The sequence below is a fragment of the Mastomys coucha genome, unplaced genomic scaffold, assembly GCF_008632895.1.
Source record: "Mastomys coucha isolate ucsf_1 unplaced genomic scaffold, UCSF_Mcou_1 pScaffold5, whole genome shotgun sequence".
NCBI classification, from domain to species: domain Eukaryota; kingdom Metazoa; phylum Chordata; class Mammalia; order Rodentia; family Muridae; genus Mastomys; species Mastomys coucha.
In genome coordinates, this window is record NW_022196911.1 from 62298349 (window position 1) to 62311873 (window position 13525).

Sequence of the window (13525 nt, forward strand, 5' to 3'; positions counted from 1 at the left end):
CAGAAATCTGCCTGCCTCTGCCTCCCAAGTGCTGGGATTAAAGGCATGCGCCACCACCACCCGGCTGTGCTTTACTTCTTATTTTGTGAGAAGGTCTCATTGAGTTGCTCAGGTTGGCTTTGAACTCACTCTGTAGATTACCAGACTTTGACTTTTCCCTGCTCCCCCTCTGAGCCACTTTAGTACCCAGGTCACCTTCAGTAGCACTGAACTTTCTGTCTTATGGATCCTTGAATTTCCAGTGCTTACCCAGATACCCTGTGTTTTCAAAGGTTCTCAGGACTTGATTTTCTCCTGTTTGTCCCAAGTAGGTGAAGTGAGGATTATGGAGGTTAGAGACACTGTCTCCATTGTCTCTCTCACTTCACTGATGGGAAAGTAGGAGGCAAGAGTCTGCCTCAGGGTCACCCAACCTGTGTGTCACTGCTAAGTGTGTCATAAGTTTTCTACCTTGGAGATGCCCTACCTACCTACTCCCTTACTTCCTGGCCGGTCTGTCCAGACAGTCTCTCATCTGCTTCATCTCATCTACCACACTGCAAATTCCTAAGCATTGCCTCACATACCGGAGACTTGTTAGGAAGTCAGAGGCTCCAGGATGACATGCTGTGCTTCGAGTCATCTTTGTGTGTTTGGTACCAGATTCTCCCACTAGGTGGCACCACTGCTCTGCCAGGAGCACATTTCCCACAGATCCGTGATAACATTCCTCAGGTGCCAAGGGCTGTAGGTGGCTCCCGCAAGATATGGGTGGGCAGTGAAGGGCTCCCCACAACCTCAGCCTGCATTCATTAGAAAATGCCACAGCAATGTTATTGGGTATTCAAGTTGAGGTAAACAGAAAAGCTGGCAATAGGGATCCTGTCGCAATTTAAAATTTTGTTTATCATGGAGTTTTGAGTATTAAGTATGTTTTTTTTTGGGGGGGGGGGGGGGGGGGGGGGTGGATGCTCAAAGATGGAGGCTATGCCCAAAGATGAGCACTGACCCATGACAGTGGGGCTGTGCCTGATGAGTTGCTATGGCAACAGATGCTCTTGCTGTTGTACATGGCCCTTTCTCTTTGTGAGGGCACTGGGCTAGGGAGGATTTCAGGCCAGCCACCATTCCTGGGCGTACTGGCTGGTTTTGTGTGTCAACTTGACACAAGCTGAAGTTATCACAGAGAAAGGAGCCCCCCTTGAGGAAATGCCTCCATGAGATCCAACTGTGAGGCATTTTCTCAATTAGTGATTGAGGGTGTGAGGGCCCATTGTGGGTGGTACCATCCCTAGTCTGGTAGTCTTGGGTTCTATAAGAAAGCAAGCTGAGCAAGCCAGGGGAAGCAAGCCAGTAAGGAACATCCCTCCGTGGCCTCTGCATCAGCTCCTGCTTCCTGTCCCACTTGAGTTCCAGTCCTGACTTCCTTTTGTGATGAACAGCAATGAGGAAATGTAAGCTGAATAAACCCTTTCCTCCCCAACTTGCTTCTTGGTCATGATATTTTGTGCAGGAATAGAAACCCTGACTGAGACACAGGGCATGAAGTTGTTGGGAAGAGTGGACCATTGGTAGCAGCTAATGTCTCTCAGGATATATATCCACATAGGAAGACTCCACTTTCCCTGTGAAGCCACTTCTGATGTCCACACCCCCTGCCACCCTTTGGCACTTCCCTGTCTGGTCAGGTTCCCCCAAAAGCCCTGAAATCCACAATGCCCTTACCAGGATTCATGTCATAGCTCTAGTTAGTAGAAGCAGCAGGTTTTTTTGCTTTCTGGAACAATCCTTTGTCCTTCACAAGGCCTAATTCTTTTCTGTAAGGAATGCAATGCATTTTAATCACTCCTTTAGTCTCCTTCCTCTCTCAGTCTGAGAAGAACCTCTTTTATTGTCTCTCCTGTCTGAACTGTATTCTCTATCCCTCCATATGATTCCTCTTCTCGTAGTCCTCCCTTCTTTCTGTAGATCTAGGCTCCACTGCAGAGTTAGAACAAGGAAAGGATGTCAAATAAGCTGCCCACCAATGGGCCCTGTGTGCAAACTGTCACTCCTAACCTGGATGGAGAGCCAGCTGGGAAGCTTTATGGTCAGGTCCTGTGGAATAAATGCATTCCTACTTCCAGCTACCCGGGAGGCTGAGGTAGGAGGATTACTTGATCTCAGGATTTAGACACCAACCGAAGCAACATAGCAAATACCTGTCTCAGCAAGCAAGCAAGGAAGCAAACAATACCCAACAACAACAACAACAACAACGAATTGCCCAGGTCACCCACAAGATTATTAAAATCAGAGTCTCTGAGGTGCAGTCCCCATACATCAGTAGTTTATAACATCCCCAAACCTCCAGCTGAAAATGATTCCCAGCTGGGTACCAAAAACCCAGGCTATTGGGTTCTATTAAGCCTAAGCTGCCACCTACAGGCCAAAGTGGGTGCTGCTTTCAGCTGCAGGAAGAAAAGGCAGGGTGACATAGAAGCTTCGAGCCTCTGGAATCTGCCTTCTGGCTCTCCAGCGCCCATCAGACAGCCGCATCATCTCTAGAAACTATGTCTTTTCGAGGTGAGAGAGTTTCCATGCCTGTGTCCTGCTCCCTCCATCCAGAGTCTCCTTCTCTGCATGCCAGGCTAAGAGCACATCTAGAATTTAGTTCCAAGTTCCAAAAACATACAGAAAATATGTGTTTGTTTAATTAAACACTACTTTGAAATCATATTTCCCTGTCCGTTCTGCTCAGGGTGGTTCTGGGTACTGAGTGACATCTTAACAGGTCGGTGTCACTGGGGACTGAATGCCACATTCATATGTTAAGAGCAAGACGTCTTCTGTGCACTTTTATTTCTTCATCTGTAACACGAATAATTATTGTACCTACCCCAGAGGATTAATGCTACGGCTCAGATAAAAGGCCCCACACAATAGTGTCTGATAGAAAAGGCAGTTTCCAAGAGCTAGCTGAATTGACTGATAATGGCAGGGCCAGACAGAGGCATGAGATACGCTAACTTCTGCTCATTTTACGCTCATCACAATGTGACTTGGTTTATGCAGGTGAATTAAGGTGGCCTTGAGACCTAAATCCTGAGGGTATGCGCTTAAACAAACAAACAAACAAACAAACAAACAAACAAACAAACTAGTTAAGTCGGACTCGCCATCGCCAACCTTTAAAACCAAGTTGCATTTTTAGAGATTGCCACCAGAGGGCAGTGGTGGGCCACAAATGAATGGCCGCGTTCCTGGACCAAGCACAGACAGGGATGCTGCCTTTTAACCACCTGGATTTTCTTAAGCCTGGAATAGTGTGTCTGCTGGTTGCCCAGGTCATAGTCTAAATTCGCTTCTGGCGTCCACCTACAAATTTGGACCCGCGGTGACATCTTCATGGTGGGTTCGGCTTTCATGTCCATAACAGGTCTTCCACGTAACCGTGTTCTCTCTTCTCACTCAGTCACCTGTAAACATGGCAGATGGATCATAAAGTACATTCCTTCTGCTGAGTCTGGCCTGAGAACCCATTCCCGTGTCTCTGCCAACGAACTCAAATTCACTATGGGGGAATCTTGCCGTTCAGATGTTTACGGTGCCCGTTGAGCACTGTTCGACCTACATGCCTTTCCGTAGCTCAAAAGGCAGGTCCTACAAAGGGTTTGGTTTCTCTGACAGAGATTGAACTACTGTGACCGCTCCAGATTCAGAATGACTCTAACGTTGAGCAAGGGTGAGCACGACTCCAGGTCTCTCTTGAGAACTGTTCCCAGGTCTCAAATCCCCAGAGCACAGTCCACATTCCCTTAGCGAAGCTTCCTCCCTGCCAAGCTGACTGAAACTTCAAAGCTTCCTGTAAGAACTGTGAGGAGAACCCAGAATGGCGGCGATGCTCACAGTTCAACTCCTGTGCCTTCAACCCACCCTAAGAGATAAATAAAGCAAAGACAGAGACTTACTTTCTGAGCCAGTTAAACAGTGAAGGGATATTAAACATCCCTTCAATCTAGCAAGCACTCAGACGATCCTGGCTGCAATGTGTCCCACTAACCCCGGGGCCTGAACCACCCTACCTACAGGTTCTCAAGTGAGAACGTTTTGATTAAGTGTGCTCCTTAAGGAGAATAGGGGAAAAGGTTCTTGCAGGATTATGCAATGTTAGAAACAGGGAAGTCGATAGGATGCTTGACTTGAGTGCGGCGGACTATTTTAAGAAATGGGAGAGGAAGGATATGAGGACTCAAAGGATTTAATGCCGATTAAATCAGAGAGATCACAACATCCTTGTGGGGGATTTATTGCTAAGATGGAATCGTGCTGAGTGAACGGACACAAGGTGCTCAAGACAGCAGGAGAAGAAAGGGTATCGTTTCTGCTTGGTCTGTTTGATCACCCTAGAAGAAAGAGAGAAACACAGAAAAAATTCATGGTAGAATCACACCATGAGCCTCAGGCTTGATCTAGTTTATGCCCTACCAGGACAAGCATGAAAAAAAAGGGGGTGGGGGGAGAAACAAAGAAACCTGAAGGGAAATGATGGTTAAAATGAGAGTTTAGGAGCACAGGGTCGTATTCAAGAAGTCACTTGATGGCCTAGCAACAGATTCCTGACTAGGGAATCTGGAAGCTGACAGACAGTGCCCAGTCTGAATGCTCCTGGAGGGCATCATGAGCAGGACTGCCTATCAAGACCAAAGAGTTGAGGCATTCAGGACAAGCAAGCGCTACTACGTGCACTGTTGAGAAACAGCTTTGTAGACCAGTCCGGCCTCAAACTCACATAGATCCACCTGCCTCTGCCTCTGCCTCTGCCTTTGCCTTCCTAGTGCTGGGATTAAGGGTGTGTGCTACCACTGCCCAACGATACTTTCAGTTTCTTATAGGCCCTAAGAGTAGATTCCACACAAGCGTGAAACCTGTGAAAACTGTTGCCCTGCATCATCTAGTTTATTTCTCTTCACAGGATGAGCATCATGTGTTTTCTCAGCCTAGGTTTGTGCGGTAGCTCCTCAGTCAGTCACACCACCATGAGCTGCGGCTCCATTACCATAGGGAAGATGAACGCTCGCCTGATGTCTATGAAGTTGCTGTTTCTGCACATGGTGGCTTACGTCATGATGGAATTATCTGGAAAAATCTCTAGTGGGTACCATTTTGGGGGGAAAGAGACATCACCACAAGGCTTCCATGAATTCTGAAGTGCAGTGTCTTACTGGTGATGTGCGGCTCAGCAAATAGTAAGGCTGTAGCCTTGAGACATTGCACGGAAATAGGAGCAGTGTAGTCCAGGTGCCAAGTCCCCTTGAAGACTCTCCCCCCCCCCCGAAGTATTTTTAGTCATGGTAATTGTAGGTGGTGAGCAGAACACTACAGCCCTCCAAATAAGGCAGTTCTCTAAAGGCGCGAGGTCAGCAGGTGTCACCTCCGTAAGCAGCCTTACAAGAAGGAAAGGATTAGCTGTGCACAGGAGAGCTTTCCAGAAGAGGCCGTCTTGCAGGGTGATCTGGGGTGACCTTACCCAAGAGATTAGCATGCTTCTTCTCTTGTGCCATTAGCAAGCAGCAAAATATCTGACACTCGGGATACTGTGTGTTGTGGTGACAGGGAGAGTAAACGCAGGGGCATGGGTGGTCGCTTGCTCGCGTGAATATCTGGAAAGAGAAGTTGGGAAGTGAAGCACACCCTTGCATCCCCGGAGGTCCACTGGGCTGTTCTGTCTCCTGATTAACGACTTGGGCTCTGGGTGTAGAAAATGGCCAGCAGATCTTCAGAGCTTGATAAAAATGTCCGCTAAGAATAGCCAGCTCATGTTCCGATCTTCCTCAGGGACACAATTTGGACTGGGAATGGCCCCTAATGGCCATGGAGTAAAGGCTCGCTGTCCAGCACAGTAGCCTCTGGGAGGTGGGAGAATCTTGAAAAGGTGGGACACAGTCACTGGAGGTGTGCCAGCCCCTTTCTCCATCACATTCTACACTCCAGCCACACGGTGAGATGTTTCGCTGTGCCACGTGCTCATACCAGGAGGCACCAACCCTCCCCACATCAGAGACTCAAAGGCAATGGATTTTTTCCAGTCATGGACTAAAACCTCTAAACTCTGAATTCAAATAAGCTGCTTTTCTTTACTTCAGTTTGGCTACTTGGAGTATGTGTTAGCAGAAAGCTTATGGATGTGCCAAGAGACCTTTTGACTTCATGTGCCAGGAAAGGAATGCTCTAGAGTGGAGACAGATTTTACTTCACGGACCTAGAGACTGCCCATTTATAGATATGCAGATGAATTGTTTGTGAACTTGGTGACCATCAACAAAGTTTTGATCACTTGATTACTCTCCTACGTGTTCTGGTAAAACACATTCTAGCAAAGCAATGTGTAACCTTTTCATTGAGTACTTACTGTATACCAAATGACATAGCAGGAGCTGGCGAAACATAGTGCCTTCTACTAGGAAGCTTCCAGACCAGGGATGAGCCAGGCCTGACCCACAGGTAAATGTCCGTCTTGTTCTGGCTGCACCTGAAAGGGCCCCCCCCCACACTGTAACCAAGGCTTGTTTATAGTCAATCTTCTACCCTTCAGAAACCTCAGGTACCATCTGGGCCAGGGTCTTCCTGCACATCACAACCATTGGAGGAACTTTGGAAAGGTGTCAAAACCTGGAGCCTGGACCAATCCCCTCAACTGTTCATTGACCGGATTGGAAGAAGATCCCAGGCATCAGTAATTCACAAATCTACCCAGGTGATTCAAAAGTGAAGGCAGGGTTCACAATCCCTGGCTAGGCTCAACTGTTCTACTTTCTAGGTAGGTCAAGTAAACCCCTAGAATTAAAGGGACAATTCCAAAGTTAACCCTCCCATAATGGTAGTGATTTCTGGCAGTCAATGACTGCCATGCCCTCCCTTCCACATGTAATCTTCATAGTATTTCCATACTTACACGCACCTCTCTACATCCTGAACATTTTTTTTTAAATGGCTCCTCACAATACTATTTAAGCCACATCTGTCCTCAGTCATAAACCCTGTGAAGTTTAAATTGAATTGCTATGGATTTAGTAGCAGATCAGTTTACTTAAGCTGTCAGTCACACTGCGGGCTTGCAGGGCTGAGAAGGTCTTGAGAAGGTCTGGGGCAGGTGCTATAGACCTTTGGTAGGCTTGGTTTGCATAAATAGTGGGGGAAACTGCAGTGGCCACAGGAGCTGGGCAGGGTCTGATCTTCATGGGGTCTGTTGAGCTTTGGTGGCACCCACCTCAGGAAGTGAGGGAGGAGGACACAAGCGCCGGGCGATTTATTTCACCTCTTCTGAAAAGAGCACAGGTCAGCCTAACGGAAGACTTTTAAAATGAGGCTGCCCATCCGTCACCTGGAATCTGCTGACATGACACTTGAAGTTGATGTAGAAGGGGAGGAAAAAAAAATGCCACCGAGTGCCCGGAAAGTGATGCCAGAGGGCACAGTTTAGATTAAATGCCACATTTAGCTCTTTGGGTTCATAAGGACTCAGGATTTTCAATCCATCTCTCTACTTACTGAATTTTTTTTTTTGAGTGAGACCATTAGTTTTTCTCTCTTTATAAATGCAGTCTAAATTGACAGGTAGTATTCTTAAAGGAGGTGGGGGGGGGAGATGAATTCCCTGCCTTTTCAGTTTAGCCTCAGGATGAGAAAGGTCCTTGGAACTTGACCAATAAATCATCCATCATTATGGTTTTGATGAAGAGGTTTTCTAGTTTTTAAGTCTGGGAGAAAAGATATGCAAGGGGTTGCCCGGTTGATGCGGTGCCTTGGAGGGTCGAAGCGCACAGGCTAGCTACCTCCTTTCAGTCCTCGGAGCCTGTAGTAGAGGTCAAGAATAGATACCTGGGGGCTGACCTGTGGCCTTCACAATACTGTGCCACAGTATTCCTGCTCAGACTCATAGGCACAACACCACACACACACACACACACACACACACACACACACACACACACACACACGGAAACACAAGCATGCACACATTAAATTAAAAGAATGGATCTGAGGACCTTTGGTGAAATGAGAAGACTTTCAAACGAGCCCTCCTGAACAAAACTCAAGATTGTGTGCTTCTTTCTTCACTTATACATGGATTAAAGACATAAAGCATTGGCAGGAATGTACACACCAGCTTGAATGGAAAGCTGCTGCTCCTAGGAGAAAATCAAGGGAGACTTGTAGCATTTATTATTGTGATTAATCTTAAAGATTTGAAGTAAATAAAAACGCTTGTTAACTCTGGCTGGTAGGTTATGGATACTTATTAAATTATTTGTCTAACTTTCCTGTCAGTGTGTCTTCACAGATAAAAAATAAAAGCTGTTTTAAGGGATTGCAGTTCTAATTCAGATGTCCGACGTGTGCCATGAATTCATTGCATTTGCACATTTCCTGTGATGCAAAGGCTTGCATTGTTTATATGGGGAATCGAGTATGGTGCTCAGCCGTTGTCCCATAATTTGACACACGCACATTTGGCAGGAAGGGTTTATTAAAGGGTCAAGAGAGAAAGGGCTGGCAAGATGGCTCTTCAGATAAAAGCTCTTGTTCTGCAAAACTCATTATCTGAGTTCAAACCTGGAACACATGGGCAGGCGAGAGGATCTTCTGACTTCCTCACACAAGCTTTAGGACATAGACACCCACACACATACATTCCACGTCCACACATACACATCTGACACACAGCCCACAGATATACATCACGCACACATACATACACATCACACACACACACACACACATACATACACATCACACACACACATACACACACACACATACATACACATCACACACACACATACACACACACATACACATCACACTTACACTCCACAAAAAAACACATTACACACATGCACACACACACATTACACTCATAACAAATAACAAAATTTTTAAAGAGTTGAGAAAACAAAATTCAATTAAAATAGTCGCAGGAGTAAAAACTATGAAGACAGTGTTTAGTTTAATAGAACAGCTTTTTTTCCCCCCAAATCATGATGCTTTAAAAATACTTGTTATTTCTTGAATTTACTTGAAAATGTAATGACACGTGTAACCTACATTCATTGGACAACTGAGCAGTATTAAAGAAGCAGATGAGGTCATCTCTCACTTCCATCCTTTCAACCCTACACATTAGCCAAGGTGAGCTCCTTGACTTTATCCTTCTGTCTCTTTCTCTACAAAAAAATCTTAAAAATTGTCCTTGGAAAATTTCAAACCAATTAAAAATTTCAGAGTAAGAATAACTGTTTCTTTCCCCTGTACCCCAGTCATTTTTGAAAAATTCACAAGGGAATAAAACCAAGATAAGATAAGAATGGCTAAGTGGGCATGCGTTTCTAATTTGGCTTGAACAGACCTTGTATCTCTCAAATCCTGAAACAAAGATTTAGGCTAGACCCGACTTGCTAACATATGTGTGTGTATCTTCACTTCAGTCGTTTTCCATGGACGTGTCTTTTTTTTGGGGGGGGGGGTTGGGTTTCCAGCCGGGGTTTCTCTGTATAGCCCTGGCTGTCCTGGAACTCACTTTGTAGACCAGGCTGGCCTTGAACTCAGAAATCCACCTGCACCTGCCTAACAAGTGCTGGGATTAAAAGCATGGGCCACCACTGCCTGGTTTGTGAGAGTACCTCGATGACCCTGGGGGAGTCAATAATTTCAGGAGGCAATCACCAAGGATGCCTTGAGATTCAACGTGGGAACTGCTCCTTGTTTTCCAGGGCATAGCAGGGATGTAGTCAGAGACCAGGAAGGTCCACTGCCTTCCCGCAGACTTCTGATAGTCACAGCTCATCTATGCCCCTTCCTTTCCTCCTCCCTTTTCCAGCCTCCCCCCTCCCCTATCTCCCCCTCCCACCTTGGCCTTGCCCTTTCTCCCCTGTCCTTCCCTGCACTGCCTTCCTCACCCTCTCCATCTCTGCCTCCAACTGGCAGAAGTGTCAATGTCACTGTCACTCACCTCTTGGGTAACTGGAGCTCCTCAGCTGTTTGGGCCCTGGTTTGGAAGGACATTCCAGTGTTGCCCTGGCTCTTGGAACACCCAGCCTCCCAGAGGGCTTCACCTGTCAAAGCTGGGGGTTGACTTAAATTTCCTTATGAACCCTCTGTAAGAGAAACTGAAATAAAAGAAATCTCCATAAGCGCTAGAGAGAGGCTCAGCAGAGCAATCGCAGCCCCTTTGCTGAGATTCCCCCATTTCACAATCAAACTTACCCCTAAGTCTGTGGGTGTGTGGGTGGCTCACCATGCAGTCCTGGAAGCTATGCAGGGGGAAAGCCACAAGAGAAAGATCCAAAGGTAGAATTATCTCTCTGGGATGAGCAAAGCCCAGAGCCAGAGGCAGGATGGGAGGTGACAATCTAGGGAGATGGGACATTTAGTTAAGAATTGCCATTAATCTCCACAGAGCTTTAGAGATGGGAGTGGGCTTTGCCTGGGCAAATAATCACTCCTTTCTCTGCTTTCTCTTCCTTTTCTCCATTCCTCTCTCTTTTGTTCTTCTCCCCAACCTTAGACACTCCTTTATAAAATAGGCTATTTGAAACCTTCAGCATCATAATCTTTGCCCAGGCTCTGCCTGTATTCCCTGGGGGACAATGGCTGGTGGCACAAGTCAGCATCTCTCAGGGTCTATACATGACTGACAGCAAGCCCTGATAGAAAGCAAGGGCTTAGGGTGCAGGCTGGCTGAGACAAATGTTACCTCCTGACACTGATATTAGGGGCAAATACATATGAGTAAGAATGGGTATGGAATGGGATGTTAGTTTTGATGTGAACCCAAAAGTACTCTGAAAAAGTGCATTTAAATGTCTTTTTTTTTTAAAAAAATCATGCCAAACACAGATTCCCAGAGGCAGGATTATATATTTTATGAACTTGTACAACACGACTGTTAAACAAAAACAAGCAGGAGAAACAAGGACTTTGAAGATAGTCCCCAGGGTCCAATACCAGCAAGCACTTAGTGATCTTGTGTGGGGACAAGGAGCCTTGGACAGGCTGCGTTCCTGTGCCTGGTGCCAGGGTCCTTTGGCATTATCGTCTTACACAGGGAGAAGCAAGAATGTCTTTATAATCCAAGGCCTGGGCTCCCATTCCTTGATCCCTCTGGGGGTAAGAAATCTGAGGACAGGATGAACCTGCCAGGCATGGCCTCTTGACTCTGAATCTGGCTGAGAGATGGGGCTGGAGTTACAGCTCCTGCAGGGAATGTTCTCAGAAACTCTATCAGGTCAAGCGACCTCAGTTGATCTGCCCAACCCTGGGTTTCTCTGTGGACCCTCGTCAAGGAAACTGTATCCCACCGTGTTACTCTTCATTGCTTATTATTACAAACTCATCCCACACCTTTTGAGTACTTACCTGTGTGCCACACAGTACTGAGTTCCTCACACATTTTTCTCTCCCCCCCCCGTTTTTTCAAGATTTATTTATTATTATACATAAGTACACTGTAGCTGACTTCAGACACACCAGAAGAGGGTGTCAGATCTCATTACATGTGGTTGTGAGCCATCATGTGGTTGCTGGGATCTGAACTCAGGACCTTCGGAAGAGCAGTCAGTGCCCTTACCCACTGAGTCATCTCATTAACCCTCCTCTTTCCCCTTTCAGGCTCACGAGATAGGTGCTGGTCTTACCTCTGTTTATGAATAAAGGGCCTTCAGAGGAGGGAAATGATTTGCCATATCCACAAATAAATTAGGCCTAGGGGCTCAGAAAAAAATTCTCTACCCATGTATGCATCAAAGCCCATATCTACCTCCTGCATGCTGCTCTTCATAGCTCAGGCTACTGCCGATGGCTAGATGAGTAGGAAAGCACTGAGGTTTTCCCATGAGCTTCATCCATTCCATAGCATCCCAAGTTGGGATGTTAAAGACCCTTTATCCCCCATCTTTCTCTGTTGCTCTGGAGCAGCGGTTCTCAAACTTCCTAACGCATTTAATACAGTTCCTCACGTTGTGGTGACCCCTCCCCCCCAACCATAAAATTATTTTCATTGCTACTCCATAACTGTAATCTTTCTACTGTTAGTGAATCATATTGTAAATATCTGATGTGCAGGATATGTGATATGTGATGCCTGTGGGGGTCTTGACCCACAGGTGGAGAACCTCCTAGAATGCTCTGGAGTTCTGGGCTCATTTTTCTTTCCTTGTCCCATGGTCACCCTGGGCCACTGGCTTTTTTCAAGATTCATCAAGCTTTCTTAGACCATGTGGGAAACATCCTTTTGTGTGCTACATGCTGGGATAACTACTATTCCAGGAAAACCTATCATTTAGAAATAAGTTGCAGGGGCAGGATAGATGGCTGAGCGATTCAGGCCCTTGCTGTGACTGCAGAGGATGAGAATTCATGTCCCAGTACCCATATCAGGTGCCTCACAACCCTCAGTGACTCTAGTTTCAGGGGATCCTATGCCTTGTTCTGCCTTCTGTGGGTCCCTGCTGTGCATACACATGGGCTCCCACACATAAATAAAAAAATAAAGAGGCAGGCGGATTTCTGAGTTCGAGGCCAGCCTGGTCTACAGAGTGAGTTCCAGGACAGCCAGGGCTACAAAGAGGAAACCCTGTCTCAAAAACACAAAAAATCAATCAAACAAACAAAACTTTAAAAATGTAAACAAAAAAATTGTTATTGTCTCCACCCAGTAGAAGTCTTTTCCAACCTTGAGTGACTTTTCTCCCACCACTATGACCATGCCACACTGGGAAAGTCTCAAGCCTTGGCCCTTCCATATTGGTGTTCCATTGGCTCTGTGGAAGCATAGCTGTTCACTTTTGTCTGGTAGTTCCTGCTTCACAGTAGATACTGACATCATGGTTCTGTGTGTGGGATGCTCAATGTACCTATAGTACAGATCAAGCTCAATGAACAACATAAATTGAGATCTCACTCGAAGACTCCATGGCTCATGGTCATTGAACAGAAGGCACACTATCCAAGTCAAAATTAAAAGCCAAAGTGAGGTCAGACCCAGGTTCAGCCCATTGGCAAGCCCTCAGCCTTAAGTGTAACCTCCACGTTGTGAATTCTGTTTTTACGAAAAATGGTCCAAGGACTGTTTGTCGCAACACTGAGGTTGGTGACAGATAAGATTACCAGGGAAAGACTTTAATTCAGAGATATGCTTGAAAGGGAGAGGGGTCACTACTTTGATAAGGGAGTAGAAACCGGCTAGAAACACAACTCAACTAACTGGAAAACAATAGCCCTTCAGGATGTGTCCCATGGGGCTAAAAGGACCTTTCCAATTAGTTGAAAACCAGTTCTACCCCAGCTGTACCAAGCCAATGATGAGCCCAGTGCTTCAGGTTGATTGATGAAAAGAAAAACATTGTGCTAGTTAGTAACCACTGCCACACGGGAATCAAGTTTCGTTATGAGTTTGGGTTGGTGAATGGACAGGGAGCTACTCATGAGAACCCAGTCATTCACTCCTCAGTCTTAGTTCCTAACATGTGCCCCGCACTGTGCTAGTCACAGGAAGGTGGACAGACTC

The 13525-nt window shown here is 46.2% G+C and overlaps 2 long non-coding RNA genes across 2 annotated transcripts; both read right to left on the reverse strand.

Annotated features, from left to right (window-relative positions):
- Positions 1–3130: 3130 nt before the first annotated feature.
- Positions 3131–4071, reverse strand: LOC116078314. The gene is made up of 2 exons (XR_004113502.1): positions 3930–4071; positions 3131–3437 (listed from the first exon to the last, which is right to left on the reverse strand). It is a non-coding gene; the product is annotated as an uncharacterized LOC116078314 (long non-coding RNA).
- A 180-nt stretch (positions 4072–4251) lies between these two features.
- On the reverse strand, positions 4252–10636 carry LOC116078313. The gene is made up of 5 exons (XR_004113501.1): positions 10225–10636; positions 9971–10127; positions 6371–6490; positions 5489–5621; positions 4252–4364 (listed from the first exon to the last, which is right to left on the reverse strand). It is a non-coding gene; the product is annotated as an uncharacterized LOC116078313 (long non-coding RNA).
- Between the last annotated feature and the right edge of the window lie 2889 nt (positions 10637–13525).